The 16,421-nt window shown below is 39.4% G+C and overlaps 1 long non-coding RNA gene across 1 annotated transcript in view; it reads right to left on the minus strand.

Annotated features, from left to right (window-relative positions):
* LOC132711290 (uncharacterized) overlaps positions 1-6,738 on the minus strand; it is a 37,977-nt gene extending 31,239 nt beyond the window's left edge. Inside the window, exon 1 of the long non-coding RNA XR_015733075.1 lies at positions 6,689-6,738. This is a non-coding gene — a long non-coding RNA (uncharacterized LOC132711290). The remainder of the gene's footprint in view (positions 1-6,688) is intronic.
* Between the last annotated feature and the right edge of the window lie 9,683 nt (positions 6,739-16,421).

Here is a 16,421-nt window from a genome sequence, read left to right on the forward strand (position 1 = left end):
ACATGACAAAAATATTATCCTAAGATGCTTATTACATAATACGAAATGTCATAAAACATTTTCTGTGCTGATGCTTGACAGAGCTATATAGTTCAACGTGAGCTGTTTTCATCCCAATTTTTCCAGTGAAAAAGGTATTTTAGAAGCTTAGTGATTGTTGAAGACATTGAGAAGTCTAGTCAGGAAGTATCTGTGAAATGATGACTCAATGAGGTATAGATTGTCTTGTCTCCTCCTAATTGTGAGCTGTATTAGCCCTGTAGCATTTGAGGAACTTGAAGCTTAATTTAAAGGCAATATAAAACTTGTTGAACTTCAATTATTCTAATGAGAATTAATTTGAACATTTAGATGTTTTGCTAATGGTACTTTCAAAGCTATCATGTCAATACATAGTTTTGGGTTATTGGCGGAGAACAGGCTCTTCAGTGTTGGTCTTCCTAATTCAGACATAATGGGTTCTGTTCCTGTGCAATAAACAATTAGGTGAAAATGAAAAGGATCTTAAAAATCTCATCCAATGGGACCCGTGAGAGGGGGAGCATGTCAAACAAGCAAGAGGTAGACAAAGCCCCACCTCTATGCATATTCTTGCAATGTTGCCACATGCACAAATTCAGTCAGATGCCATGGAGTTAAGACCAATGACTGCACTGACCCCAACAGGTCTCAGTAATTAAGTAGGAAGCTGTGGTATATCCTACATGTATGTAAAAATTAATGAAACCAAGTATCAGAAGAAAAAAGAATAGTCACTTTTTCTCTTGCTGGACTCCCATTTCATGACCTTGTGGATGATTTTTGTCACGTTATTTGGATAACATGCTTATTTATTCTGAGGACCTTGCTGTCTATATCAAATAAGTTTCAACAACCCTTTAATGGCTTCATGATTATAGCTTCTATGTTTGGCTAGAAAATTGAACATTTGAACTGCTTGTATTTGATTGCTTGGTTATTGTATTTTCTCAAAGAAAATCTAATGAATTCAGGTAACATATAATCTCTTCCATTTTGGGAAACTGCATTATCAATGCTTTCTGGATTTGCCAATTTTAATCATAGTTTCTTCCCAGTTTTGCTCTATTAATTGCTGATTTATCTTACCAAGAAGATGGTTCTCTAAGTCCAAGTATGACTTCCCATAAGCCTTTATTTTATTTATAGTAGAATGGATGAACTCATGATAGAAGCTGAAGTCTCAGATCTCCCAGAAATTCCCTGGATCTATACAACATAGTTTGCCTCTAACTGGGACAGTGATTTGGTAGTTTCCACTCTCACCATCTATCTTATAAACCAGTGTTGGCAAATCTTTTCAGCACCGAGTGCCAAAATGGGAGCACGCATGAAACGGGAGAGCATGCACGTGTGAGCACGCCGGAAACCGGAAAAGCAGATGATTTCCAGTTTCTGGTGCACATGTGCATGCAAAGACCAGCTGTCTGTTGCGCATGCGCCAGCTAAGCCTTGCCTTTTGGGGGTCCTCGCGGCTCCCTGCCTGCTCCCCTGCCCGCCCCTCTGGTCCCCATCGGGGAGGTGGGACATCCCCACCGATGACCTGGTTCTGCAGCCCCAGACAGGGAGAGAAAGTTGGATGGGGAATGTTGCCTCCCTCCACTGGAAAGCCGGAGCCCCTTCCCAGCCTTGGAGGTAAGGGGCGTTGCTGTTCCTGGAGCTTGGCTTGGGGGCCAGCAGGCGGGAAAGCTTCACCCCAACTCTGGCCGGGATGAAGCACCCTTCCCAGCCCGCCACCAAGAACAAGCCAGCACAGCCCCCCCCCTCTTATCCCTCAGCGGCACCTTCCCACTTAATGGCTGGCCCGGTGCACCTCTTACCCCTTGGCGGTGTCTCCATGCTGTGCTCTCCGACCCTCCTGGGGCCTCCCTGATGGCAGATCCTCCTTTTCTTCCTGGCTGCTCCAATATCCTGGCCAGAAGTGGCAGCACGAGAACTGCCACCACCCCCTCGCAGTGGCAGGAGCAGCAGGCAAGGTGACCAGCCACCCAGCCAGCAAACGCTGCCCTGGTGCCCCGTGCACTTGAGCCCCGTGCACCTGAACTGGACCGTGGATGCATGCATGCTCCAGACTGTATGCGCAAAGTGTATGCATGCGTGCCGGCCACCTGGTCTTCCAGTATCTGGCATTCATGCGTGCGTGAAGACCAGCTGGCCAGTGTGCATTTGCGCACCAGAAACTGGAAGATCACCTTCCAGGCGCACGCATGTGCGCTGGGCAGCTGCTCTTTCAGTTTCTGGTGCTTCTATGCACGTGAAGACCAGCTGGCCAGCACGCTGGACTTCGGAAAAGCAATGGGCGACAGCTTGCATGCCCGGAGGGATGGCTCTGTGTGCCACTTCCGGCACACGTGCCATAGGTTTGCCATCACGGATCTATAATATGATTGGTTCCTTTTTAACAGCACTTTTGGTCCATTTTGTGGTCTGCCCGAAGCACTTCTTAGTATTTTGTACAGTATGTTTCTTTTACCCAGTTATTTTAATGAGCTGTACAGCTCTGGAATTTGTAATTTTTTTTTCTGAATGTTTGCATTATAATAAAAGTTTTCATATTCATACTTTTTTAAAAAAATTGATTTCATCTGTGCTGAGAATGTTCTAGCTTCCAAGGAGATGAGGAAGGATGAATCATCTAGTCTCAAGCCTTTAAACTATATTCACTTTGTTTCTTCTAGCATATGTCTGGCAAGTCTGCTTTTTTTCAGCTCAACCAAGTATTGATCCATTGGTTGCAATAGGAATTGGCTGATCAGTTTGTCTCCAAAGCCTGACATGGGCTGAGAGAGAGAATACAGTAACTGGCTCAAAGTCACCCAGCCGGCTTTCATGCCTAAGGCAGGACTAGAACTCACTGTCTTCTAGTTCCCAGGCCAGCATCTTCACCACTTTATCAAAGTGGCTCTCATCCAAGCTATGCACTATTGTGAGTGTGTGTGGGGGGGATGCTTTTTTGCTTTTTGACCTTTTAATCACCAGCAAGGCCTGACTCTGGTTAGGAGGTGGATACTAGGTGAGACTCTGCTTAACAGATGGACAGATTTAATCATTTGCACAGGGACATTGGGGATTTGAAAAAAAACTTAAGGATGACAGTCAAGACTGTACAATTGAAACCCTACCCTTATTGTTGACAAATAAATAAAATTGTACCCTCATTAATATACAGTAATATGTATATAAAAAGGGATGGGATTTAAAACACATTGCAAGTGCCATCTTGATTTTTTTTTTTACTATCCATCCTACTCCATGGGTGCCCCTCTGTTTACAGAAATGAGAACATTAATTTGCACACATTGCTAATGTTTTAATCTATTTTTTCTCTAATAGCTGATCCCTGAAATACATGCTCTTTCATATCTTCCAGACGTTCTTTTTCTTTCTTTCTTTCTTTCTCTTTCTTTCTTTCTTTCTTTCTTTTTTGAGATTCTAAACCTTAACCTGAGGCTGCTGTAGAGTTGGAAATACCTTCCTCCCACCCACCTCCCCGTGCCCGCGCCTTGGTCCACTGCTTTCCCCAGAGGTCTATTTCTTGGATTAAAATAGCTCCCTTTTTCAGTCTCCACTAGAGGAGGGGTCTGGGGTGGGGTGGGGGCATATCTTATTAGTGGAAATTGAGACTCAGTTTGGTCTATGGTTAACGTACCAGGTTAGAAACCAAGAGATTGAGTTCTAGTTGTGAAAGCCATCTGGGTGAGGGTGGACCAGGATTAACACTCAGTTGATCTGGAAAGAAAAGTGGATCCTGTTTCTTCTTGCCATCGTTGTTGTTGTGCCAAGTTTCTGACCAGCAATCCATCCGGATTATTGTAACCTTTCTGCACAGATGCCTTGCAATTTATTTGGGATCCCAGGCTGAGCAAAAAGAATACATTGAAAGGGCTACCCAGGTACAGAATGACAATGGTTGATGGATGATCTATCCTTCATGCCCTTTGGCGGTTCCAGCTGGAATATTTTTTCCCCAGGCAGGATGAAAATTGAATCCAGCACATGTGCAGTTGCTGGAAGGTTGTTATTGTACCTGATTACAGTGTGCTCTTTAATGTTTCTCTCTCTCTCTCTCTCTCTCTCTCTCTCTCTCTCTCTCTCTCTCTCTCTCTGTGTGTGTGTGTGTGTGTGTGTGTGTGTGTGTGTTTTAATATATGAGTTTGATTGGTAGCTGCCCAGGGTTATATTGTGTAAGATGAATGGCTATATAAATCTTTGAAATAAATAATACTTTCAGAAACCCAAACTACCTGACTGTTCATGCATTTCATCTTTAGTAGCAGGTCTTACTTTGAAGAGAAGAGGTGCTAGTCTGGGAAAGAGAAGGGAGGTGTGTGCATGACTAATGAGCACATGAAAAGACAAACTGCTCTGCCTAAAGCTGAGGAGGGAGATTTCAAAATGAAAGAGATAGATGGTGGGGGAGAAATAATTGATAGGGGAAATCTTTCCAACTTTAGCCAAAGGAGGTACGGAAATGCTCCCGAAATCCTCCGAAATCCCAAGGCAGGGAGGGCATAGGTATTTGAAGAAGGGGAAAGCCAGCCAATGAAGAAATCGAAATTAGAGAAGCATAACACTCTCTTGTCTTCTACAACCAAAGGAGGAATTGTCATTCCCAGAGTTTAAATCATAGGCCTTTGTGTGTACAGATTTCTGACTTTCTTTTCCTAGCACTGAGCATCAGAGACACCTGTTCCATGTGGGCATAAGAATTATTCCACCCATAAGGCCTGAGAACACTTTATTCCTAACTTGCCAGCTTCAGCCCTTAGTTCACCTCCCTTTCTAGTTCTTCCTTCCTTCCCTTTTTGCGCCTGGAGTTACCATTTGCATCTCTCTCTCCCTCTTTCCTTCCCCCCTCCCTCCCCTCCCTCTAAGAGATGAGAATCAATTATTCTCAGACCAGTCAGGATCATTCTGTAAACATGAATGAGGTGTCTTCTGTTGGGTGTGGGCGGCAACCCAACCAACAATCTATTGACTCAAAGGGATAGGAGAAAATGGCAGAGAGAGAGAGAGAGAGAGAGCTATTATTGGTAAGATGATTTTTCTGTATTTTTCAGTAGAGAAATGTGCATAGGTAAGTCTATTTGTTGTCTTGAATAAAGCCTAGTCAGGTCATATTGTGAAGGTTCTGCTATTACTGAATGTAAGTAGTTGGAGAGTTGATAGCTATTGCATCATTATGATGATTATCTGACTGTACATAATATGGCAATATTTTTTAACAACCAGAGCAACATAAAATAGGGCAAGTATGAAAAACTCTATCTCTTAAACTGGTTTAAGATGAAAGCCACGAGCTAGTCATAATCCTTACAACAATACTAGAAACTCCATCAATACAATTGCTTCTGGTTTGCCAAGAATTGAAATGGCTTGCTAATGTTCACAAACAGCTTGATGGATTTGCTATTTTGCTGGACGCTTAATTGTTCATTAAGCAGCAATCTATATGTATTTACAATGTTCATCTACTATTGTTAATAAGTATTTTATTTTTTATTCATGTGCTCTATGACAATAAAATATATTTGACATATATTGGAAGATCAAAGAATGAGCTTATATGGAAGTTTAAACCATGATAAGTGTATGATAGTAAAGCCAATCTAGCCAGCCTATTAAAATATAATTAAAAATACAGAACAAAAAAACTATGAAATAATAATGGAATCTTACACACACTTTTACATATATACAAACTCTCATACACAAATAAATAAATTAAGATGGCCAATTTTCCAATAGTATGTTTTTCATAAATTCAAAACAGGTTCCTTAAGATCTATTCTGTGTGAATTTTTAACATTTTTCTAGTCTCTGTACTTTAATGAATTATATTTTCATTAATCAGAGATTAGATCTGAAACACTCTTTCAAAATCAATATGCTTAGAAGCAGCAGAACTGTACACTTATACATTTAACAATGCTCTTGCTAGCCTGTTTCATTAAAACAAACACCCAAGGAATCCTCCTAGAAGATTAGGAGTTTACATAAAAATATTCACACATGAATGTTTATCTCAGAGAATTTAAAATTCTAACCAATTATGCCACACAGAATAAAAAATGAGTTTGGATTGTGCCATTCAATTCCATCATTTGTTGGATCATACACTTGGAGTTGGACACAAACACACACCTTAAATAATAGGTGGTTAGGTACCACTGACAGATGATCTTGTAAGAGTTTTCCAGTATTGTATAAACACATTTGATGAAAAAGCAGGCAAGGCTATTGTACAAATTGCATGTCATGTACTGACAAGAATTAATGCCTGTAAATGCCTGTTCTCTAAAATCTATAGATATTACTTTTAGATTTTAATTCTATACAAGATGTAGTTATTCTGTCATAAGGGAAGGGTGAATTAGGAACTTCAAAGTCCTTTCTTAGATATATTGATTGGTTTTATTGATTGACTTTTGCTTATTTAAAAGCATACCTGCAATGCAATCTAATGTGAACAGATTACTACTATTAGGAAAAAGAAAGAAGAATGTAGTTGTCTTAATGGAACTAATCATGTTTGTGGTTACTACATTTAATGAGGCTGTAATTTGCTCAACCCCCTTAAAGATTTAAAAAAAGAAACATGCTTTTTAAAAAGAAGATGGAAGGGAAAGGGAGAGTGGTGCTTGTCACCAATGAAATCACTAGCACTCACCCAAAAGTGCCTCTGGCATGTGGGAAGTGCATTCCACACCTTCCCTACTGCTGCAGTTGATATGCTTGCTGTCTGGGAGAAAAAAAAACATTTTTAGCAGCAGTAAAATAAAATAAAAAGCTATTTATGCCTGAGAAAATATAATTTCCCTACACCGTAAGTGATAATTTGAGTGATGTTCAAAACATCAGCTTAACCAATTGAATACGTTTTGTGAATTCTTGATATAGGGGGGGAAAAGTCATCTAAAAAAGGCCCTAGAACAGTGTTATCAAATCTGGTGCTAGCCAGTTATGCAGAATATAGAGTTCTGAGTATTTTTAGCAAATATATCTAACAAAAGCTGAGAATTGTAAGAATCAGTCATAATACATCCAGAGGGAAATGTCTTGGAGAAGGCTACCCTGGAATATATTCTGCGGCAGCAAATGGTAGAAAAAGAAATGAGTTTGCTCTAGTCCTATCTTAACTAGAAATGTGAGCTGTCTTTTTTTAGGTTATGTTGAGAGCACTGATTCATAAGAAGGACAAATAGGTAAACTAGATGGTTTTCACTTTACTTCACTTCTATTGTCTCTCCTCCCCTCCAGACTGCAATAATCCACCCAACTGAAGAGTAATTTACGAAAGAATTGTGACAGAAGCCCCAAATAGTGGATTGCAAACAATTTGCTTGATTTAATTATTTAATGACTTCATGGAAGGCAACAATCTTTTTTTCCCCTGGAATATAATACAATGATACTTCTCAGCCTTGAATGAGATTTGAGAAATTAATGCAAATGGCTTCCAACTGTGAAGCAAATAGAATGCAGAAAAGAACAGTAATTTTAATTGGTACCAGCTTCTATGATATTTTTTGGCATGACAAATCCCAAGATTCTTGGCTAGAATTCCCAGAGAGAATTAACCTGGGAAATATAGTTCTAGTACAATGAAAGGATGTAAAAAAGACTTAATCTCATCTATCTACATTTGTTTGCTTTCATTCTTCCATACACAAAGATATACTACCAAAGTTCTGTTCATGAAGCTGGAAGATCTTCGAAAGAACCTTCCAAAAGACAACTATAGCATTTAGAATACTTTTTGTCTCCCCTGAAAATTAAATAGCAGTGCTTGCATCCATATGTACGTCCTCCAGCTTTGTGCCATCTAAGTACATTGACTTCAGGTCCCAAACATCCCTCCCAGAATGGCCTACGGGAATTACATACATCACACGATGGGTACCAAGTTGTGAAAGGCTAGTATACATGTTTTGGCATTTTTCTTGTTATGTGAAAAATTACTTAAACTGGCACTACAAGTATAACGAAGGGTGTTGCTGTGGCTTTCATATATATTTCTCTGGCAATCTGCAGTAGATTATCCAAGGTTTAGTACAAGCCATGCAAAGTATTGTCAGAGTTTCTTAGAAAAATAAAATCCAGAAGCACATACAGATAAACTGATTCAGCAGGATTCATTCACTTCTTTACATACAAGAATATATATACAATACCAACAGCAGAGAACCGTTTCATTTCAGCTCAGATCAGCAGACAAGTTCAGACACACTCTGGTTTCAGTTTTGTTTCTCTGCACAGACTCAGTTCTGTTTTAGGTCCCATTGGCTGAGTTAGTTGCTATGCCTATTCATTGGCTGACCTTGTTGCCATGTCTCCATCTCTGAAATTGAGGAGAAAAGCATTCCATGCATCTTGAAGGCTACAAACTCTACTTGGACAGTGTGATGATTGGATGGTAGTACTGCAAAGTATGGCAGTGCAAAGTAGCACTCCAGTTGATATTCTAGAGGAAGGAGGAAACAGGAAACAGAGTGTTGGAAGAAACATCCTTCTGGGTTCTGCTCCAAGTGGGGAAACAGACACTGGAAACATGGAGACTGCTTGGAAAGATGGTTTAATGGTGGACAGGATCACATGGCTTGAGTTCCTGAACAGAAAAAGGGGCAGATACAGTAAATCCTTGGGTTTTTATGCTCTCTCTGGCTCTGCATTTCTTGGGGCCCCAAAAGAGTATTCTGATTGGTTGTCAGACTCCCAGAGGGTGGGGGCCTTGCTGGCTGATGGTCACATGTGCTTCCCAGGTCACATGTGGTGAGTTTCTGCTGCTATTGTGTAGAGTGCTAATCCTATCTTTGGCAATTCCTACTATGGCTCTGCCTGAAGGAGGTAGATCTTTGTTATGTAGAGTAGACTGGCCCAGGCCTTAATGGCCCATTGACAAAGGGTGGGGGGCAGGAAGATGGAAGCTGGTTCCAAACATGCTTATCCCAGGGAAATATAATATTCTGCCTTTTTCATATTTCCTAAAATATTTCACTCTTCCAGGAAAGGGGTGGGTGCTAACTTCCTACAAGAGGAAACAGGGATTTTGTAGATGTGGATGAAAGGACCAGACTGAGGGAGACCCAGAGTCCTAGCCTAGGAAAACCTCCATCTATGATACAAGGTTATTGAATAGGTTTCTCTGAATTTTGGAGAATTAAGAAAAGGACACACACAACATGTGTGACAGGGAGCATAGTTTATTTATTTCCTCTCCATTCATAATATTTATGATTTACAGCAAATAAATTCAAAACAGATTATACAGTGGCAACTCTATAGAGATAAAAAGTCTTGAGATAAAAAGAGTATCCAACTCTGTTAAGAATACAAAAGTATATAAAATGGTAATGATATGCTGTAAAAGTTCACTTTAAAATCTAGGAAAATAAGATGTTTTAATTCACATGTACACTCAACTAGGCTCCATCCTGGGCAATCTACTTTATTCTACACATTATATCATTTAGAGGAAGATTAATCACCATTCAAAAAGCCATATATTGATTAAAATGCAAGACAGTGCAAACATTACCCAAAAGGAAGAAGGGATGGAGAAGTAAAAATGCAAATAAGGAAATTCAGGCACAAGTTATAATTGCTTAAAATAGCCCTCTTGAAACAGTTGAGGGGAGGCAGGAGGGAGTACCAAATGTTCAGTGGGAAATGTTTGGGTGTATATATACATACATTGTGCAGCAATTTTTTTTTACAATCAAGATGGAATTGTAACTAGAAGACTATCAGTAAAAATACCACAATTCTTGTGCTTAACTTTGCCATAATCATAGGGGAAAAAAATGTTTTATCCTGATGCCCCAATCTATCAAAGAGTTCATTTCTCATTGTTGGATGAGACCAGAAACCCATTTAGTATGATATTTTTGATAGCATTCAATCTGATGCTGGTTCTCTAAATAAAGTTATCCCACCTGAAACGATAATACTAAATTCATTTCATGCAAGTGTGAGCTAAAGAGGAGTGGCTATACTTTAATAAAACGGAGCTGTCATATAGGATAATCCTAATAGATTTAAGCAAATGTGCTCAGGGATAAGTGTCTCTGTGGCTAAGAGTAAATAATGCATTACCTATATATAGAGCTGGCTAGGCTGAAGGGGGAGGGCTAGATGCAGGAGCATAGCATAGACTCATTTGCCATTCAGCACTAATGAGTGTCCAGCAGATCTCCAGAGCAAAGTTATTAAATAATCCCACCACCCCTCCAATTTGGATTGGCAATTGATCAAGCTACACTGGTTTTGATCCTGTGACAAGACAGCGCCCCATTTGGAAAAAGTAAGTAGAGGTAAGAGAGAGCAAATGTAGCTAGTCAGAAATGCAATAGAGGGGGAGGGGCTTACATGAGACAGCAAATAGAGAAGGGGAGGCAGGAGATATGAGACATCAATTCATGCTCCAAAGCTGTCTGAAATTAGGGAACCTGGAAAAATAAAGGAGCACAGTCCCTTTCCAAAGCCTCCCAGGAAAAAAGCTATTTGAAGTCCAAGAAAATTTCTTCTGTGCCAACTCAGCTATTTAACTACAGTAGAAAAATAAAACAGATGTTTTGAAGTAACAACTTGTCCAGAAGCTGATTGATAGAATATTTCAGCCACTAGGTGGGACTTGATCTATGAGGTACCTGGTGTAGGGAGGAAAGTTGTGAGTCATCTGGGGAATTCCACTGGTGACGTCTAGCAAAGAGCCGCCTTTGCCACTGCAGTTCTGAGCCAGGAATTATAGCCAAGGCAACTAGAATGGTAGGCATTGTAGGCATTAAGCCTCACGTTCTGTTCCTGCTCTTTCCAGAAATGGACAGAAAAGGATCTGACCAAATTAATGGAAAGTTATTGCCACTCAATTTTAAATATTAAAGTAGAGCATGATGGATACTTCTGATATGGTCAGTTTCTGGCCTTCTGAAGGCTGCAGGAGATCATTAGTGATGTAGTGAATTCCTAGCAGGGGTAGTACAGCTGAAATGGATGGACTTTGGGGAGAGAGAGGGTATTTGTGGATGTGGTTCAAAGGGGGAATGGAGTAGGTAGCCTCTAGGACACAAATTGCTACCATTCCTACCTGTAAATTCCCCCAAGACTGAAAAACATTTTAAGATTGTGGTGTCAAATTCCAGCAGGGAAGTGGAGTGGTAGCAGGGAGATGTGAAGTGTGTGATTGTCCATGATATGGACATGATACATCCTGGAAATATCTTTTTATCCTGGAAAGATCACTGGTACACGTCACTGGTAAAAGATAAATTTTCTAAGTAATTCTAAAATTAAAGTGAAATAATTACTTTATATTCATCTTACTCTAGAAAAAAGTCAGCTAAATGAGGGTACTTTGAATGGATAGGAATAGATGCAAATAGATGCAAATAAATCTCCACCTAGTCTCAGATATTTGTAAGAATTTCCTAAACACAGAATTCCCTAAACAATAGGCATTTACAAGGGGGATGAGGAGGAATAAATGACTAAATGTGTGTCAAGATGTTGAAATACACCATGTCTAACACCAGGATGCAAATACAAAAGGCCAGGATTGCACTGTGGCATGGTAATGCACAATTTCCTAATTTTTCTTCAGTTTGTATCAGATGTCTATGTCTTCTACATCTGAGAACTTGAAAATAAGAACTGCAGAGTAGGGGTGAAATCTACTTACCTTCCCTACTTACGCTCCGCTTGTGCGCGCGGACCCTCTGCATATGCAGAGGGTAAAAAACAGGTTACTTCCTGGTTAAAACCAGGAAGTAACGACAACCGGGCGGGTGGGCGGAGCCTTGTGCTGCCGTCATTACTGGTTCTCTGAACCACTCGCCGCCATCACTACTGGTTCGGCCGAACTGGTCCAAACCAGTAGCATTTCACCCCTGCTGCAGAGGTTCTGCCAAGAAAATGTAGAGGATGGAAGAGTAGCATCATTAAGATAACACACGACACCTTGTTACAGATGAACACATCCATAATCATATGGACCAAGAGTAGTGCAAGGAATTAGTCCATTTCACCAGCTGTTAAATTACCAGAACTTTCAGAGGGGCAACAATTGCTGTGAACTCTTAGCAACAGTCTGGGAGTCAACACTGGCAGCCAGTTTCTGTCAAGAAATGTCAATTATATCAATAATGAACAAAATCTCAGTTTCAAGACCAAAAAGTGCAAGGCAGAACTGTGGGAAGGGTGGCAGGAAAAAAGGTGGAATTAATCTACTGTAAGATAAGAATGGACTGCATTTTCAGGCTGACAAAAGCCAATAAATTATTTAAGTAACTTAAAGAATGCAATAAAATTTCCAATTTATTTGTGCTATCAATGTTTCTCAAACTTGGCAACTTTAAGACTGATGGGCTTCAATTACCAGAATTCTCCAGGTAGCATGCTGACTGGAGAATTCTAGGAGTTGAAACTCAGACATCTGAAAGTTGCCAAATTTGAAAAACACTGTGCTAGATCAGAGGTGTCTGTCAGATGTAAATGCCTTATTCCCTAATGTGTAAATAATGTATATATGGGATATCAGGGGTTAACTTATTCTTTGTTTCTTAATGTATTCATAATTCACCACTCCCACTCTTGGCTCCACCCTTTGTATATATAAGGAGCCACCTTCACCATTTTTTTTGCTTCTATCTGTGAATATTCAGTGAATATAGAATGCCTATTATAATTAAAGAGAAATATATTTAAACCTCTAACTCTCATTATTATTATTGAGTCTGATCCTAAAAATATTGCAACAAACTGGTAGCAGAGGATGGTTAATTGACTCAATAAATACCTAAAAATGTCTAAGAAAGATAGGCCCAACACCAGGGCCTACAGCAAAGAAATAGAAACTGAACAAGAAATAATCAACGAATCCACAAACGCGATTTCGAGAGAATCCGAAGAATACACCACTGAAGAAGAAGAATTAATAAATGAAAATGATGGCCAGGAGGAAATCGAAATAGAAAATAACGAACTCAGGTCAGAGATACTGAAGCTATTAAAAAGCCAGAAGAATGATGAAAGCCTCATCGCGAACCTCCAAGAAATGCTGAAGAACAGCGGAGCAGCGAGAGAGAAAAACATCGCTAAAGAGAAACCCAAAGACCAAAAAACTGTGAGTGATATGACTACAGAGAAAGTCGTTATGAAAAAGAAAAGATGTGATCCCGCGCGAAATTTTGAATGGCAGCCATCTTGGTTTCAACAAGCCTCCAAAGTGAGCGAAGCAGAGCCAATCAAAATGCTCAGTTCAAAATTTCTGGCGCGAAAAACGTTATCAGACAACGAAAGTGAAAAGGAGGATTCAAACTCTTCGGAAGAGCCAGAATCAGAAAATGAAGACGACTTAACGAAATCCCAAGTAAAGTCAGCAATGAAGACGCTTTTCGCTGCATTTGGGCCAAAATTAAAAATTTCCAAAGCGCCAACGAAGAAGCAAGCGAACAAGCCGATACTTCAAGACCTGCACGCTCCCATCCTGACTTCGAGAACGACGACGCCCGAGCCCAGAGAGCCATGTCGATTCCGCCCTACACCGCAGACCGAAGCAAGTGCCAACACACCCAAAAGAAAGAGAAGAACAGTCGCCGCCATCAGAACTCCTAAGACCGAGCCAGAGACCGACTCGTCTGAAGAGGAGCGGAGCGAGCGAGCTACAATGGAGAGAACCTTCCACGACGACGTCAAAGAAGAAATGAACAACGCGCATGTGCGAAACTACGTAGACGGTCCGGAAAGACTTGAACTGGCCAGAGAACCGCGCAGACTCGTTGCGAGCATTCCCATGCCGTTTTGCAATTTCCTACACTTGCGAGACCACGGACTACCTCAGCTTGTAAGTAATGGACAAAATAATGTGGGTAACTTACCCAGTGACTTCCCAAAACTTAGGGTTGATGGCATTAATTTACAAGAATGGTATCAACAGCTCCAGGTTGTCTTTATGAAAGAAAATTTACTATTTTTTATCACTAGTCCCCCAAGAAGACCTTGGACTTTAAAAATAGATTGTTTACACCATAAGGCATTTTTCTTAATAATATCTAGCGTGTCTCCTGCAATGTATCATAGCATCAAACCAAATCTAACCGTTTCAGAAATAATTCAATGCATGTTTAATTTGTTTCACAGCGATAGTGTAGCTACCACCACAAGAATGTCTAAGGACTTCTTTTCTTCCAGAGTAAAACCAGGGGTTTCCATAAGTGAGCATTTAATATCTTTAAACAAAATAAGAGCTGAGCTGCATTTGAGGGGGGAAGTGATTTCAGATCAAACAATGAAAAGTGTTATTATCAACTCACTTGATTCATCATGGGATAGTTTTATGTCACACTTAGACACCATCAATCTAGGATATTTGTCAATAGAAAGTCTGTCTAACAAATTGATAGCAGAAGACAATTCAAGAAAAAATCGTTATAGCAATCACACAGAACACAAATCTTTTAGGAAGGTAGCTTTCCAAGAAAAATATAATGAAACTTTTAAATGCCACAATTGTGGGTCCAGAGAACACAATAGAAGAGATTGTCCCAAAATTTCAAAGGAAAGACATAGGTCAGAATATAGGAATAAATACAATTATAGACAGTCTTCCACAGATAGACATAAATATAGAAGCCCACCAAATTACAGAGAAAGTAGAGGGGGCAGAGAAAATTCAAAAGAGAGAAAATCTGGTTCACTGAATGGACTAAATAAACAAGACAGCACTAAAACGCAACAAAATGAGAACAATAATTGGCTTATTGATTCTGGAGCAACTAATCACACCACTAATAACAAAAATATATTGTCTTCATTTACAGAAGATAAGTTTGTAATAAAGGTAGCTAATCAAGAAAAAGTTCAAGTATTAGGCAGAGGGAATGTGACCTTGCCTGGTCTAGGAAAAATAGAGGGGGTATTGTTAATACCAGAAATACCTCATAACATACTAAGTGCCATAAAACTAAGCAGAGATTCTGACATCAATATAGTTTTCTCAAAGGGAAAAGCAACTTTAGAGAAGAATAAAACAAATGTAGGCACTGTGATGATTAAAGGAGGCCTACCCTATCTGATAACAAAAGAAAGATGGTTACATAACATTGATTCAAATATGGAAGATTGTATTGAGGCAGATGATGAAAATATTAGTAACAGTGACAATGATGAATGTAAAATACCTCATGATCACACAGATACACACAATGAGAAGAAACCAAAAATAGGCAAACCAATTCATGACGAATGTGCTCATATCTTACATAGGAAGTTAGGACATGCAAGTTTTCCTGTAGTACAAAAAATGACTGAACACGCAGAAGGTGTCAAAATAAAAAATTGTGAAAATTATTTGGAATGCTCAGTATGTAAATCTACTAAATTAAAAACTAGTCCCAGGCCAAAAAAATCCACCAGATCAACTAACAAAATTTTTGACTTAGTACACATGGACTTAGTTGGTCCATTAACTCCGTCAATCACTTATAGAAAACGTTACTTCCTAACAATAGTAGACGATTACAGTCGCTATGGTTTTGTTTACACATTAAAACACAAGGATGAAACCTTTCAAAAATTTAAGGAATTTTACAAACGCATAGAAACACAACATAATATCAGAATAAAACAAATTATGACAGATAGGGGATGTGAATTCATGTCTAAAGAATTCTCCCAATGGTTAAAGGATAGAGGAATGCTACATTACACGTCTAGTCCATTTTCTGCGTTCCAGAACGGGATTGCAGAGAGAAAGAATTCCACATTACAAACCATGATTAGATGCACATTAGAGGATGCTGGTTTAGGCAAACAATTTTGGTCAGAAGCCCTACATTATTCAAATTACACTCAAAATAGAACCTGGTCCAGTATTGTGAATAAGACACCATATGAGGTGATGTATAATAGGAAACCAAAATTAGCACACATGCACATATTTGGGGTCACTGCAGACGTACACATACCCAAACAGTTGAGAAGAAAGGGAGAAAACGTATCCAGAAGACTAAGATTTATGGGATATGAAACTGGCACCAAAGGGTACAGATTCATTGATAATAATAATAAATTTATAGTTTCCAGAACAGCTGTGTTCCATGAACAGGCCAACTGGTCTAAATTACATCTTAATGAAATATTTCCGAATAAATGCAAAGATACCAAATCTCGTGAGGAAGGGACAATAGAAAATCAAAATGTCAACAAAAACAAAACCAAAACCAAAACATGGACAAATAGTCAACACAAAATAAAGACAGACACATTAACAAAAAAGGAAGCAAGATATTTGCATGACTACCATAGCAAACCAGAAAGAGCTATTAGGAACAACAGAAATCAAATACCAAATAAATACAGAGATTACATAATGCATATGGATGGTGAACAAATAACACCTAATACAT

This window comes from Pantherophis guttatus, chromosome 3 (assembly GCF_059756535.1).
Source record: "Pantherophis guttatus breed Tessera chromosome 3, ASM5975653v1, whole genome shotgun sequence".
NCBI classification, from domain to species: domain Eukaryota; kingdom Metazoa; phylum Chordata; class Lepidosauria; order Squamata; family Colubridae; genus Pantherophis; species Pantherophis guttatus.